Raw genomic sequence first — 16,616 nt, forward strand, 5'->3', positions numbered from 1 at the left:
AGTAGGAATCCATACACCCCTTATGGAAGACATGACCTTAAGCTTCCACACTGGGAGTGTGAATTTCAAATGAGATCACCTTTATAGGTGTATGAAGAAAAGCCCAAAATCATGTATGGATTGATAAATTGAGCATTGAGTCCATCTTGCTTACTTTGATAATAAAATTTCAAGGGCCCTGCAGGTCCGAATAGTATATCGGCAGTCACACAGTAATTTTCATGGGCTATTATTAAGCACAAGGGCTCAAATTACTTCATACACTGGTACAAATAATGTCATAAACTATATAAAACATTCATATCTCAAAAACGATTTAACACAGGCTGGGACCAGGGGTTACTAAAATAGCCCCTGGTTCACGAGGTTTTACAGAGAACCAGGGGCTATTTTCAATGAACCAGGGGCTATTTAATATGGGAAAATTTATTGTGTACATTTTGATAATTCACTCAATCAGCCTGGGAAATAAGAAGCGTTGGACCAGGGGCTACTTTGTAAAAATATAGCCCCTGGTTCATGGGATTTTACAGGGAACCAGGGGCTATTTTCAATGAACCTGGCCCCCACTTATTTCCCAGCCTGAGTCTAAATAGCCAAATGAAGAAAAGTAAAAAATCAAAACAAATTAATATGTGCAGTCAGCACAATTAATAATAGCAGTTCATGAATCATCCGCACCTTATAGCCAAAGTTCAAAAATCACGGTAAGCATGACCACAAGGATATTTTCTTTAATTTGAGATATCAGTGATGGCAAATGATGCAGAAATAATATGAAACAAACACCAATAGAAGGCACAAAAGTTTCATCCCTATTGGTTTCGGCACATTACAATAACTTTATTCAACATGTTCAATCATTGCAAGTGCCGCGGAGACGTTGACCATGTTGACGGAAAGTGAAAACTCACGCCATGCATGGATTTGCACAAACCATGAAACCAATTAGGGTTGCATAATGTTGCCGGAATTTGTACCTTCCATTGGTTTTAGTATTACAGCTGTTTTACTATCACTCAATATCAGTTGGGCAACTCGATTTCTATGTGGACATGTCCATCTGGAAACTTGAATTCTGAATGTTGCACCAACCTTTCTGCTACTAACACAAATTTATATGTAACACGATCTGGTCCATGAGGGCCAAAGGAGGCGAAGTTGAAATTGAGATACAGGCAAAAATATGGAGGAAAAAACAATAAAATAAAAAAATAAACATCACAAAACTTCAGAACCAATCAGTATGCTTGTATGCAGTATTATGATGTTTGTAGGTAAAATTATAATAACTTTTCATGGAGCAGATCGTGTCATATAATACATGCACAAAATTATATAGAGAGGGTCCAATTTTGGACAATCATGTGATCCATGCATAGTGTTGAGAGCACTGTATCACAAAGAACGGCATACACATGTTTCTGTAAATCGTAATGTTAACATAGACCCTGGTCAGACGTACATAATTGTGTCATCCGACCATCGTTTTCTTTACCATGGTACGACTATAGTTCACTAAAGAGAGGGTCCAATTTTGGACAATCATGTGATCCATGCATAGTGTTGAGAGCACTGTATCACAAAGAACGGCATACACATGTTTCTGTAAATCGTAATGTTAACATAGACCCTGGTCAGACGTACATAATTGTGTCATCCGACCATCGTTTTCTTTACCATGGTACGACTATAGTTCACTAAAACTATAGTGGAATAATGGTTACTGAGAGCTAGTGTTCACGATGAAATGCATGATCGGATGATGCATTGGGTGGGTCACACGGTTGGTTGTTTGTACTCACTATTTATGACTGCGCATCAGTTGTTTTAAGGGTATCGTGAAATATCTAAACATTGTGCTTTGGAACCGACTGATATTCCGAGGTCCAAAGCACAATGTTTAGATATTTCACAATACCCGAAAAATAACTGATGCAAAGTCATTAACCTCATTCATTACCGTCACTTTTCACTTTTATTAATTCAATTTACGTCACATTTTCTTCTTTTAATTTGAAAACAGAACACAATTTTAACTTAATCTGTCGTTTTCCCTGTAAAAAATCGAATAGCCCATTAAGGAAATACCACTAGCGACCAATCACACTAGCACACAATCATGCGATGTCCAAATACGGCGGCAGCGTATGCGTAAATTGTTCGAACGCGTAATACATCACATATCGCGGTCATTGTAGAGCATATTTTAGTTACGTCACGAGACGCTGTCATTATACTTTTTCAATGACCAACATTTGCGTCCGCGTATTCAAAAGTTATTATCTGTGATTGGATCGCACTTGCTGCATATATTAATGAGGTTATGAATATGACCATAGTAACTTGGGCGCTAACGATGCTAATTACTAGCATTGTTGGTGGAAGATGATCGGACGCTAGTCTGACCATAGTCGCTTGCGGTCACACGCTCCCTGTACCATGGTCTGACTATATTCTGAACATCTTTACTTCGTAAAAACCTGTCTGACCAGGGTCATATTCTAATTAACACCCTCCCATAATAATTGCCCCCAATAAAATTTGTCAAGTGACAACTGGCAAAGAGCCCCTTTTCAATGCACCTGTGCATTAAATCTTGTAAAATGTCAAATAAAATTTCCATCTAAAATTCTGGCTTAGATTATGATGATTTTATCTGTATTGTGATTGTAAATTCACAATGGAAGACATGACTATTTACACTCAGTTTCAGAGAAGAAACAGCAGTCCCTTGCTCAGATTGACGCGAGCACCCTGTTATTGATCAACATATACGGAGTTCTGTTTGCACCAACCAATGTTTTGATGCATAATCGGCCAATCAGATTATCATGTCTGTTGTTATGATAGACGATTTAATCAGCCAATCAGAACACCACTGATTGAAGAGAGTGATGGCGTAAGCTCTCAAAATGTAAACAACTGCCGTTCTTCTCTGGCAGAAACTGTAATCTTCCCTAGCGTGAAACTGTAATCTTCCCAAGTGTGAATTTCAAATGGGATTACCTGAATAGGTGACTCCATTTGAAATCGACACCCCTGTGTGTGAATTTCAACGGGAAAACTCCATTGGACGCTATTTAGAGGTCATACACATGAAATTAGCCTCATCTAGTTTTCATCATCTTTGTGGTTATTTTTCATATGTGACATTAATGAATACCTATGTACAAAGCCTTTGCCACACAAATTACACAGATACTCTTTCTTCCCGTCGTGGGTTTTCATGTGCGATTTGAGTCCAGAACCTGTGGAAAAACGTCTGCCACATAAAGGACATAAATGGGGCTTGTTTACCGTATGTAGCTTCTGATGCCTTTTTAGCTGATACATTCTTGGGAAGCACTTGCCACAGTATGAACACAGGTGCTTCTCACTTGTCCCACTTGTTTCACCACCACTGTGGTTGAGTGTTATGTGAGCCGCTAGGTGTCTACTGGAAGCTGATTTATACCAACATTGGGTACATTTGTACTATAGGGATTCAGGATGCCCGTTTCTTATGTGTTTCCTCAAATAATCCTCTGAGGTAAAAATTTTCTCGCAAAATTCAAATTTTGAAAGTTTTATATCTCCAATCTCATGAACTCCCTTGATATACTTTTGTAACTGTCTTTCACTTGACAGACTTTTTAAGCAATACTTGCACTGAAGGTGAGGAGGCATTTCTTCTGAGTGCATACTTATCATGTGGTTTTTCAAGAAGATTTTCCTCTTGAAAAGCTTATCACATTCCTGGCATTTCAAACTTTCACACCCCGTTTCCACATGCTGGCTTAGCTCACTCTCTTGTAGTGCCTGCTTTTACACAAATGGGTGTTATTTAAGTCATACACATCATATTAATTATTCTCATCCAGTCTTTTTTCATCTTTGTGGTTATGCTTCATGTGAGACGTCAATGAATACGGATGTACAAATCCTTTGCCGCACAAATTACACAGATACTCTTTCTTCCCGTCATGGGTTTTCATGTGCGATTTGAGTCCAAAACCTGTGGAAAAACGTTTGCCACATGAAGGACATAAATGGGGCTTGTCTCCTGTATGAACTTTCAGATGTCGTTTTAGATAATACATTCTTGCCACAGTATGTACACAGGGGCTTCATATGCGTCACACTTGTTTCACCACCACTGTGGTACCGTGTTACTTGAGACGCTAGGTATCTACTGGACGCTGATTTATGCCCACATTGGGTACATTCGTACTGTAGGGTATCAGGATGTCAAATAAGCCTCCAAGGGAAAAATTTTCCCGCAAAATTCACATTTTGAAAGTTCTGAATCTCAAATCTCATGAACTCTCTTGATATGCGTTTGTAACTGTTTTTCACTTGATGCACTTTTTAAGCAATACTTGCACTGAAGGTGGGGAGGCATTTCTTTTGAGTGTATACTTATCATGTGGTTTTTCAAGAAGCTTTTCCTTGTGAAAAGCTTATCACATTCCTCGCATCTCAAACTTTCACACCCTGTTTCCACATGCTGGCTTAGCTCACTCTCTTGTAGGAACTTCTTTCCACAGTTTGTACACTTAAATATTTCTTCACCGGTATGAGCTTCTCGCATGTGAATATCCCTTTCATAAATTGAATCATGTTTTGTTTCACATTTTTCGCATTTATACGTCTTACGTTTATACCCCTTCGTAAATTTGCTCAAATGTTTTTGTAACTTAGCCAGAGTTGGAAATGTTGTAACACAATGGTGACATTTCAGAGCTATCTTATCATCAACATGGTTTGTCCGATGTTGAGTCATCTCTTCTCTAGATGCAAACTTATCCCCGCACTGCATACATTCAAATGGAGTCTCACCGACATGAATTCTAATATGAGAACAAAGGCCGGCTTTCCCTTTGAACTTTCTGTCACAGTACATGCACACCAACTCACACAGGTGCTTTGTTACCTCATACTGAGTTTCAAATGTTTTATCACATTGGCGACATTTCAGAGCGTTCTCATCATCAACATGGCATGTCCGATGTTGAGTCAGCTCTTCTCTAGATGCAAACTTATCCCTGCACTGCAAACATTCATATGGAGTCTCACCAACATGACTTTTCGTATGAACAGCAAGAGCAGCATTCCCTTTAATCTGTCTGTCACAGTACATGCACACCAACTCACATAATATATTTTTATGTACTTGCCTTCTCGGTTTCTTGGTCTTATTTTCTCTTTTCTGATCATTATACTTTGACCTGTGACATTGCTTCTTACGTTCATGATTATTTACATGCGTTTGTAAGTACTTTCGAGATTGAAATGCTTTATTGCACTTATAACAACTCAGCGCTTTCTTATCAACATGGCTTGTTCGATGTTGAGTCAGTTCTTCTCTACACGAGAACTTCTCTAAGCACTGCATACATTCAAACGGAGTCGCACCACCATGGTGTTTCATATGCAGTGCAAGAGAAAATTCCCGTGTGAACTTCATGTCGCAGTACATGCACATTATTTCGGTTTCTTGCTTATCAAGTTCATGATCATTTACATGCTTTTGTAAGGCTTGCCGAGATTTAAATGCTTTATTGCACTGATGACAACTCAGCGCTTCCTTATCAACGTGGCTTGTCTGATGTTGAGTCAGCTCTTCTTTACACAAGAACTTCTCTAAGCATTGCATACATTCAAACCGAGTGTCATGCTCATGACGTCTCATGTGCAACGAAAAAGCTATTTTCCCTTCAAACTTTCTATCACAGTATGTGCACACCATCTCGGTGTCTTTGTGATGTTGAGTTCCACTATATTTATCCAGATCTTCTTGACTAGAATTTGTTTTTACCATACTATGACTTACAGCATGCAGGAGACACGCTTCTCTGCTTATAAATTGCTGTCCACAAGAACCACACTGAAAGTGAGTCTTGTTATGTTCATCCAGCTCTTGTTTGCTTGCAAAATTCCTGTTACACAAATTGCACAGAAATTTTGGACTATCCTCATTGTCCCCTCTATTTCTCCCACACATTTGATCATGTCTGGCCAACTGTTTTTTGGTCATAAAATGCTCGCCACATTTGCCACAAATAGTGCATGGACATTCTGGGTGAGCTACACTTATATGAATATTAAGACCCCTCTTGCTCCAAAATGATGCACCGCACAGGTGGCATGAAATATGACCGTGTGGTTGGATGGGAGTAACAAATTTCTTGTTCTTCTCTCGGTTGTCCTTACTGGTCAAACCCATTACAACTACAGATCTTTCTAAATTTGGTTTAGTTCCAAAATGTCTGTTGCAATGCTCGCATTGAGGGTGTGAATTCCTTTTCCTGGGTGTACTGGTGGCACAGAGTATGGCCACGCCATTTCTGGCATCCGAGATGCATTTGTGGCTGCTAAATCTCGCTAGTGAAGGGAATTGCAGCTTACACTTATCACACTCAATGGCTACCAAACTGCCAGCCACTTTACCTCTGTATGCCATTTTATCTTCATGTGGCTGACTAGTGTCGCTAGCTTCATCTGCATGTATTGTTTTGTGTTCATTTAGGTCATCATTTGTGGCAAAACCCATTCCACATTTCCTGCACATCCATTGGAGAAGTGAAAGTTGCCTTTTCTCATGTCTGGCCACATCTGATGTTGCTGCAAGACGCATGTTGCAATGATTGCACTTTGACTGGATACCAGGTCCTTGATGAGTTGAACCATTTTGAGTGTCTGAGATGCATTTGTGTTGATCAAACTCTGTAAGCATTAAGAAACGTTTTTTGCATTTGTCACACTCATATGCTACAGAAATTTTAGGAACTTTTTCTGTTGTTTGCTGCCGATTGCCCTTAGTAGCAATATCCACTGAATGCACCATCTTACTATCTCTTTTTAAACACGAGTTTCTTCCCAATTGCATTTTGCAGTGGTCGCATGTACAATGTGAATTATGCACAATTATTTCATGTGCTTTCAGGATGTCATGTGTGGCAAAACCCAATGTACATTTACAGCACATCCATCTGTGGAAAGAATGTTGCCTCTTCTTGAGTCTGATGACATCTGATGTTGTATCATTATTGCATTTTGGCTGGATATGAGTCTTTTGATGAGATGAGCCACTTTGAGTGTCTGAGATGCATTTGTGAAGTTCAAATGCTAAACGTTTTAAAAAACGTTTCTTGCATTTGGCACACCCATATTTCTTTTTTGTTTGTTGAATTCCATTTCCTGGAATAACAGGGAGTCCTAGTATGTGGGTTACTTGCTTTGTGTTTTGACTTTGGTACAGTCTGACACTCCTCCTCACCTTGGAGATCCTACTTCTCCGTTTGTGATGACTTCTAGTTATATGCCTCCTATACCTCCCAAAATTTGACCACCATCGTAGACAGTATCTGCATCTGAAGGGTTGAAGTGGCAGAGTACTTTTGGTGATTCTTGATGGAGGTGCTTGCACTCTGTAAGGAAACAGGAAATAAATATTTAGAAGAAAGTTCAAGAGGAGAGAGAGAGAGAGAGAGAGAGAGAGAGAGAGAGAGAGAGAGAGAGAGAGAGAGAGAGAGAGCGTGAGGAGCACCTATGTTGACAAAAATGCAAACATTTCCATGCTATATCGTGTGAGGAAGCTTGAAAACTTGGATCAGTCATATCAATCTTGTCAGTGATGATCGCTAAATTGCATGGACAAAAGCTATTATGAAACACACTTCCATCCATTCCATTGCCTAATTATGGTAGAATTTCACCAGATTCTTGCTTGATGATGCATTTACAGGTGTAATTTCTACAGGAGCACTATCAGGAAATTTAACCCGATTTTACACTTCACTGACAATTCACCTTCAATAAACGCCCCCTTTTGGAAAAATGCAACACCCTGGGGGCGTTTATAATATTACAAACAATATGATGTTGGTTTTACGTAAGCTAAGGTAAACTACAAAGTCAATTTTTGATTGAGTCCCATTAGCCGCAACATCCAATTACAAGAGACCACAGTTCAAATACTAACTAGACAATAAGTACAAAAGCCAAACCATGGCAAATAAAGCTGTCATTTACATTAAATATTTTGTAGATATATTTTCACGAAATATCATATCATTGCTACTCACACACAAATGTTTGGAGACCATAAAAGTTTCAAAGTGCAAATTTCGCAATAAACTCTGACTTGATCCCTAGTGACACTTGTACTCAGGTTACCCAGGTACATTCCTATTAATTACGTAAAATACCTGGGCACAAAATTACCAGGAAATCACAGCCTTAAGGGCTCAAGTTAGCGATGTTTTCACATATTTTTGTGGGACCTGAGAGCACCACAGACATCGAATTGCACTTTTCAAGCCAGGAATGTCCTTCTGATATCAACAACAAAATCTTTTTAAAAAATTAGGTCTTTTGGAAAAAAATCTATATATGTGACCTGTCACGGCGAATGAGCCAAATCAATTCCTCCCCGTCAAAATTGTTTTATTTTGTGTTTAGAAAATTTACATCATAAGCTTTAAAATGGTATATTATTTGACTTCACACGATATCCAGTAGCGGTTATGGTTTGTTGAACTTTGCTCCTTCAACAAAATGGTAGCTTTTTTTCGTTTCTACGTGTGTCTCTTTTTCCACATTGCTGGCAAAAAATATTAAACAGTCATAATTGGCGGTCATATCAAATCATCCCCAAGTCAACGAGGTTCATTGTTAATTGTTGGTTATACATACCTATACAAAATACAATGCCTGGTAACCCACCACTTGAACAGGATTTAGCCAAAGCAAACAAAGACCAGAGCTATTAAAAATTCTATTGCCATCTTTAGGTAGAAGCTCATTATCCTCTTCCAAAATAGGATTATTGATTGGTGTTCGACAATCAAAATCTGATAGATGTCGCGCCAGCTAGAGATGCCGATGAATACGATACGACCTGCATGCACATTTTACAACGTAACTCGGAATACAATTTAGGGAATTTACGGCTCAACCGAGCTGTACGGTCACATATCATTAATATGAAAGGTCAAAATTTTCAATAGATCATCGCTTTTCATCCCAGCTACATACACACAGTGTATAAACATAAACTTAATACTCCGTTGGTGAGCGACGGGTGATTGTTATTTCACCGAACGCAAGAAAAGGAGTCCTATCTGATTGGCTAGAAATCGATCGCTAGATCGCTCAGTGGTGAAGTACAAACTCAAAATGGAGAGTATATTCAATTTGATTGTAATCAATATTCTATTATTGACGAGATAAAGAAAGTGGCTTAGTGTGTCGATATGTACATTGTATAGACTTGTGATTTAATATTCTATACACATGTTCCTTTATATAATTGTAATGCTCAAACAGTTGAATATATCACAATGAAATCATTGCTATCCGAGCCCTTAACAGTAACCTACCTATTTTGGCTACTCTGCATTCTGTATTTGGCTTTCATGATTGGGTATGGGGACTTCACATGGTCTGGAGTTGACTAGTGTTGTTCCCCCAGCCAGATTGCTCCCTGCAGAACAAATTAAATGCTGTTGTTCCTGCAAAACAAATGCTGAAATACAAAATTGAAGATCAAAATCAATAAGTAATATTTCAAGGGGCATGGTCCAATCGTTTCATGTTCTGTTTTTTATTTACATTTACAGGCAATTTATGTTTCAAAATTTCCGTTGGTCGTGCGTCATGAATTAGGGTATAGGAAAAGGTGGTGGTGTTACATTTAAAAAAAAAATTCAGGACGTTTTGGCCCAGATCTCAAGAATGTAGAGGGCTACTGAACTAGAAATGGTCTCATTTTGTGATCTACCTAAAACTGTGGAAAGTAAAAACTTCACACTGTATTTACTTTTTGAGATATTGCAATTCAAACGATGCAAAGTCAGGGGTGGTTACGGTTGAGGTGCCTACGGTTGAGGCGTGTGTTAAAGTATAGGGAATAATGATTTTCAGTGCCTCTCAAATTTATTTTTACTGTAACTTCATAACCCAGCAAGGTATTAGGATGGATTATGTACCATTGTTTTGGTATTTATGTCTAGTAGGTAGTAACTTGACCAATTTTACTCCAAGCTGTTGTTAATGTACTGCATTCTGTGTCATGGGTTCTAGGCTTTTCCTATACGTTACTGTACTAAGCATGCATTTGTGCTCCGAAATGTTCTGCATGTCATATTTCTTGAAGAAGTTACCCTACTTCTGTAAAAGTTAATATTTTTAGAAGGAAATTCTAGGAATTCAAATATGCCATTAGTTTTTGTGTAGGACATGAAGGAAAAACGTTTTGATTGATAATGTCATAAAAATCATAAAAATTTATGTACGACTTTTGAACACCCTGTATCTCAGTTAGACTACATAACTAATCATTACAAGTTTGCTTTTTTTGAGAGCCTACAATGTTATTAGCACATCTAAAGAGGTTTTAGCAGAACAGGTGTTTATGTTAGTGAGTAAGAGAGGAACCAATTTTTTTACTTTTTGAACGAAAATGTAACTTTTCCACCCTATATAATATTTGTAGCACCCTGTATATCAACTTAAAAGTTGAACAATTGTCTTCCTTACACTTTCAGCTTGATGATGATATAAAAATTGTAGGTTTCTGACAAACATGAGATAAATTACAATCATTTTTGTGTAAAAGCGTGATTATTTTTCTAATTTTGAGCATGTAATGCATTTGGCCCCCAATTCATGACACATGACCAGTTGCATTGCTCTAAAACTGGTTCCAGTTCCTGGGAAGTTGTGCGCTCGGCCGCGAAACAACCTTCGGGCACGAAGTGTAAGACTGGTGGATTTTGTAACATCAGAGAAAGCTTGTCATGTTCCCATACACACTGAACAAGTGCTATACTGCTCCAGCCGTTTTGCCGGGCCGTTTTGATATGAAAAGTAAAAATATATAACAATGGCCCATACTAGCCCACAGGATGTACACTTCCAGTGGCAGTGTGGTTACCACAATTTATCACAATGTTTGTTCACACCATTTTTAAAAACAAAACATATCTTGGGCAATAAATTATACTGGAGTAATGACCCACGTGAGCTTTCTTCCGATATCAAAATCTCAATAAATGGGGGGGGGGGGGGGGATCGAGGCTCTGATTAGGTCACACCCCTTTAAAAGACAACATGCGTGGGACAAAAGCTACAAGTCGCATTTTTATATACAGTGTACATGTCGATAGGAGATGGATCCGATCCATTTTTCATGGTATAAATTGACAACAACAAATGTATTTGCTGACATTGGCAATCGGTCATTTCAACTGTTGAGTTTTGGTTTTGGTCATGTGGTTTACTATTATCCTGCCTAACCACTTGACTCACAAGATATTGAATTCTTTGTTTCTACCTTTTGTTAAAAACTTAACATTTGTATCATGCAGATTCGGGTTTCTTATATGTGGTGTGAAGAAGAAAATTATTTGGTTTGAAGTTTAATACCTATATTCACGAGGAGAGAAATCGAGCATGGCAATCTACACTGAAAGACGCGGTTTACAAAATCAAATATTCCCCCCTTGTTTTCACAAATTTCTCTATTTTAAACTTAACAATCCCCCTCCTGGTTCAACAAAACATTTCACGCCCCCTCCAAACCCCCAAAAATTGCCACCCCCCTGTCGTAAATAACGATCACTCCCTTAGACCTTTCAGGGTACACAAAAATACTACTTTTTAACATTTATACTCACTTCAAGTCTCATGTGAGATGAGACTAAAAACAAAACATATTTGGTGCATGTTCATAATTTGTAAATTTTTAACACATTTGTGATTTGAATTTGAGGAGGTAAAAGACCAGACTTGATGACCATTATCGTCGCCGTCAGGCCCGTAGCCAGGGGGGTGTGAGGTTTTTTATGCCTTTTTGGTCCAAAATGTCCAAATCCGCCCCAGTCCAAAAAAGGTCCAAATTTGAACCCCCAAAATAAATCCTGGCTACGCCTACGGTAGGCATGCTCACAAAATTTTCAAGCACCGTAGGTTTTTTCACATGGAAATTAATTTGTTTAAAAAGATGATTATTTATATCTTAAAAAATGAGGGGTCAACCATGTCTGTAGCACAAATATCAACAAAGTTATGGGCGAATGTCTGTTTTTAACATTTTTCATTTTTCTGCGGCCATCATTGACAATGCCTTACTGTACAAAAAAGCAAATAATGCATGATGACTTCTGTATCAAGGATAAAGTACCAGCACTTTTTAGACTACCGTACGTCTCCAAGTTTCTGGTGTCCAAATTTGACAATTTTGTATTTTCCTATAGGAATTACACAGTTAAGCCATTTACTGTGGTAGAAACTTTTTGAGTTGAACGTCGCCCTCTATAATAAACAATGTGGACATACCGACATACCTACCTACGGGCCTGGTGTCGCTGTGTTTTGAATTCTTAATGACGTCAGTGTGACGTCATCATCGCAACATGAGATGCTTTAAAAACTTTAAAACATGGTACCGCGTTCATGGCCCTATGGTGAGCTGAGGAAGGAACAAGTTAGTAGGGCCATGATGTGGGGCTACATGTACATTTTTTGGCCCACACCATCTCATTTTTCAACCGATTTTTTTAAAATTAAATTGTTAAAATGTTAAAAAAAATTGTTAAAAAAATTTTTATGCCAGCTTAAACTCCCCTACATGCCTAAGGCTAGTGGGGATTATGCACTTTCAGTTTCCCACGCGTTTGAAGTGAACGGGAATTGGATTGCATACTTTTTTGATGTCTATAGTGAGCAAATTTCTTCAATATTTTGAGACAATGATGTCAAATTTTCTATATTGTTTAGTAATAATGTCTTTTGCCAATAGTATGTTTAAAGTTGTAATTTTGTATTTTTGATCGCAAAGATCGGATATTTTCGTTCCCGATTCGAATTCTGAACCCTTTGCAAGGGTGCCGATTTTGGCAGAACTTTGACGATAATTTTGCCTTTTTGGACACTAAAATGCATTTGATCCTTAATTTTGTTTCAACCGAGTCTTAAATTAGCAAGCACAAGTACCATGCACTTTTATATACATTGATGAAATTTTAAAGATTTTTTTCAAGTTTCTAACCGGCGCAAATCGTTAAGTGTGTATTTCCCATTGACATCCAAAATGGCGTAAGCCAGTCCTTAATATACATACACATAGGTAGGCCTACGGCGTATAGGACTGGCAAGCGAGTCTACTAAGTCTAAGCTTTCTGAAACATCACCCTTTTTTTTCAGGCTGTCATCCTATAATATTAATAATGCCTACTTATGCTTATAGGCCTACAAAATATTAATTTTATATGTTATAATTTATCCCTTTGTCTGATCATGTTGTAGTATTACTTCCCACGTTCCATAGCCGATGCGATGGGCATGGACGGTCATATAATGACCACAAGATAAATGACTGACTATCATTGAGGACCTGTTGAGGAGTGTGATCGGAATCCGTCCCTCACGTGAGGGACGGAAATCAATAGATAAATAGATACACTGAGAAGTTAAGGAGTATTTTCATTCAATTAAACTTGAATGGATATTTGACTCTTAATAAGGTGAATATCTATGCCAAATGAATTAAAGGTGTTGCATGTACTTTTGTCGTAATGTCGCATTTTGGCTTGTGAGGGACGGAAATCAATAGATTTGGTGAACCATGGCAATAGTTACATCTTTCTTTTTTCTATTGAAACTTTTGGTCAAAATTACACTTGTAACATATAATATGTAATTTGAATGTTGCCTCTATCATATCAATACAAGAAACAGCTGAAATTTACTTTGAGTGGTTCTTTAAACGGAACATAAACTTTACGTTAGGGACGGACATTTTCTGCGTGAGGGACGGACAAAATGTGACGCCATTTTGAAATTACTTGAATTTTTTCAAATTGCCTCAAAATCTGTCCCTTGGCCTCTTACAGTATTAGTTTACTAATATAATGTTGCTTTGATTATTTTTAGTGTGTGTAAATTGCCATAGCAAGTGATTGTGAGGGACGGACAAGTTGGGTGTGAGGGACGGACATGCTTGTTTTCTTTCAATTTAGTAAAAAAGCATGTCCGTCCCTCACACTTTTTGTAATTAAGCTTGCGTAACTCTGGAATGAAATGTTTCTAATTTGTGTAACTTTATATCAGGATACCTGGGCATCAATGTCAATAGATGGGGTATGTGTTATTGTAATTTATTCAAGAACTTTTACGAGAAAAAACTTTTTACGATTAATTTTGTGAGGGACGGACAAAATTTGATAGCGCCCAACTTCAACGACCTTCTTCCTTAACAGGGACACATTTTTATTCATTTAAATTGTATTATTGATAGTAAGTGTATTGTTGTTAATTTGCAAAACAAAATAAGCAACAGGAACTTTTCTTGTTATTTAAAGCTTTATTTTAAATATGTACTGTGATGTCCGTCCCTCACAGTCACAGTGTAATTTTGTTGACCTAACTTTAAAGACTCCGTTTACGCAGAACATACGGCAAAATTTTACTTTTTCTTTTGGATTAGTAAAATATGATGTTTTGAGATAATTATTATGCACAATGTGCACAAATTTATAACAATTTTAATTTTTGGCCAAATGTTACCTAATTTCCGATCACACTCTGAGGACTGAGTTCTGCAGTCTAATGGACGCGGTCTGATGATGATGATGATCGCCCGGATGATCGGCGCGACGTAGCATTCAGATGAATATAAATAATAAATAAATATATTTATAAAGCAATAACTGGTTCCTTTTCCAGAAAAAAAACCGATCAATTATCAAACAATTCATATTCAAACCTTTTTACGTCAGCAGGTTTTCTTATCCAAGACCCAAGCAAGTAAGCTTATATAAAAAACACCACATCAGCACATATAAAATTTTATATCGGCAAGGTCATCAAGCTTGCGGTTGATTTACCTCATGAAGTAACGCACAGATCCAGCTCAACCAAGTTTAATATTTAAAAAAAATACGGTGTGGACATTTATTCTTTTAATAGGTAACTTAATTTTTTTAAACAAAAGGAATAGATTTGTTGTTTTTAAACTAGTAAATCAACAATTTATCCATCCGAACACTAATGTTATGCGATTTTAACCATAAAATAATGTTCAATTGAAATATTTTATTGAATATTAAAAAGTAATAGCACAAGGAAGGCACGTTACAATTTACACTACCAGGGCTAGTTTTTATCAGCTGTTTGCGTGTAAACACAAACTCATGGAAGAAGAATAATAGAGCACGAAGTGCGACAAACTCGGGAGACGAAGAGACAATGATTTATGAACTAAACCAGTAAGTTTACATTTAAAATATTTAATAATAATATTAATAGGCAATAAATATGAGTCAGGGGTAAGGGACCGTTCACAAACCGGGGGGTGCACTAGTGTGGCAATGCCAATGCATGGGGAGGGGGGCTGCACACACGTCACACCAAGAAGTATGTTCATAAAATTTTGAAGTTCAATATTTTTAGCTGAAAGTTCTTCACTTTGAAAGAGAATCAAATTACCTAAACAATAAGGGGTCAATCATGTTTCTAGTGCATATACTTTTGAAGTTACAGACAAAAATAGTGCAAGTTGTCCAAAATTGTGTGTGTGAAATTGTGACAGCAGGTACATGTACAATGTACACTACTGTATGTGACCCCAGATGATATGACCTCCTATTCTTTACTGTAAGAAAGCTGTTTTGGATGGTTTTGATTTACACACAAATTGCTTTTGCGCTTTAACGAGCGTCCACTTGGTGGAACATAGATTGCACTATGACTGTGATAGCTTACATTGTATGAATCCATTATTATGCCAGTACCAACATAAGTCAACATCACTTAGGTTTTGGTTGTCAAAATTAATTTTTAGTAATTTTTTCCATTGGCATTGAGCCCCACAGTAAAGCCATTTTTGGACCGTACAGGCACATTCCACTTCCCTATGGACGAATAGCGCCACCTATAGTGTGTGATGTGAGCCTGACTAACGTACCAAGAATAGGTATGCTAGTCCCCGTAGCGTAGTAGATTCAACATTCAATAACCCAAACATGAAAGCCAAATACAGAATGCAGGGTATCCAAAATAGGTAGGTTACTGTTAAGGCTGGGATTTTCTGGTTATTTTGTGCCCGGGTACTAAAATTATGTAATTTACAGGAATGAACCTGGATACCGTGTCATTAGGGATCAAGTCAAAGTGGAGTGTTAAATTTGCACTTTGAAAATTTTATGGTCTCGAAACATTTGTGTGTGAGTAGCAATGGTATCTAGTGAAATATTATACAAAATATTTAATGTAACAGCTGTTTGACATGGTGGGCTCTTTGAATTTATGGTCTAGCATACCAGTAATTGAACTGTGGCCTCTTGTATTTGGATTTTGTGGCTAGGGACTGAATTTATCAATTCATTTCCAGTGCCATTGGACTTTTAATACACAGTTGGTCTGGAAAGTAAGCCACGGCAAGGCTTGTAAACGTATGACCTTCTGGTAACCTACCAGGAATTCAAACCGGGCAACTTGTATTTTTTAGGATCAGGCCGCAATTCATCAACGGGAGGAAGTTTCTGCTTACCATGCTTATATAACCATGTCCAGTTTACTGGGACTGAAATCAAAAATGAACGTTGTAATTTACCTTTTAACCCTTTTAG

The 16,616-nt window shown here is 37.6% G+C and overlaps 1 protein-coding gene across 1 annotated transcript in view; it reads right to left on the reverse strand.

Moving 5' to 3' along the window:
• The window catches only part of LOC140141193 (uncharacterized), a 66,518-nt gene extending 51,695 nt beyond the window's left edge, over positions 1 to 14,823 (reverse strand). Inside the window, exon 1 of the mRNA XM_072162991.1 lies at positions 14,753 to 14,823. The gene's annotated coding sequence lies outside the window, so the exon portion shown is untranslated. The remainder of the gene's footprint in view (positions 1 to 14,752) is intronic.
• Between the last annotated feature and the right edge of the window lie 1,793 nt (positions 14,824 to 16,616).

Source organism: Amphiura filiformis, chromosome 19 (assembly GCF_039555335.1).
Source record: "Amphiura filiformis chromosome 19, Afil_fr2py, whole genome shotgun sequence".
Taxonomy (NCBI): Eukaryota; Metazoa; Echinodermata; class Ophiuroidea; order Amphilepidida; family Amphiuridae; genus Amphiura; species Amphiura filiformis.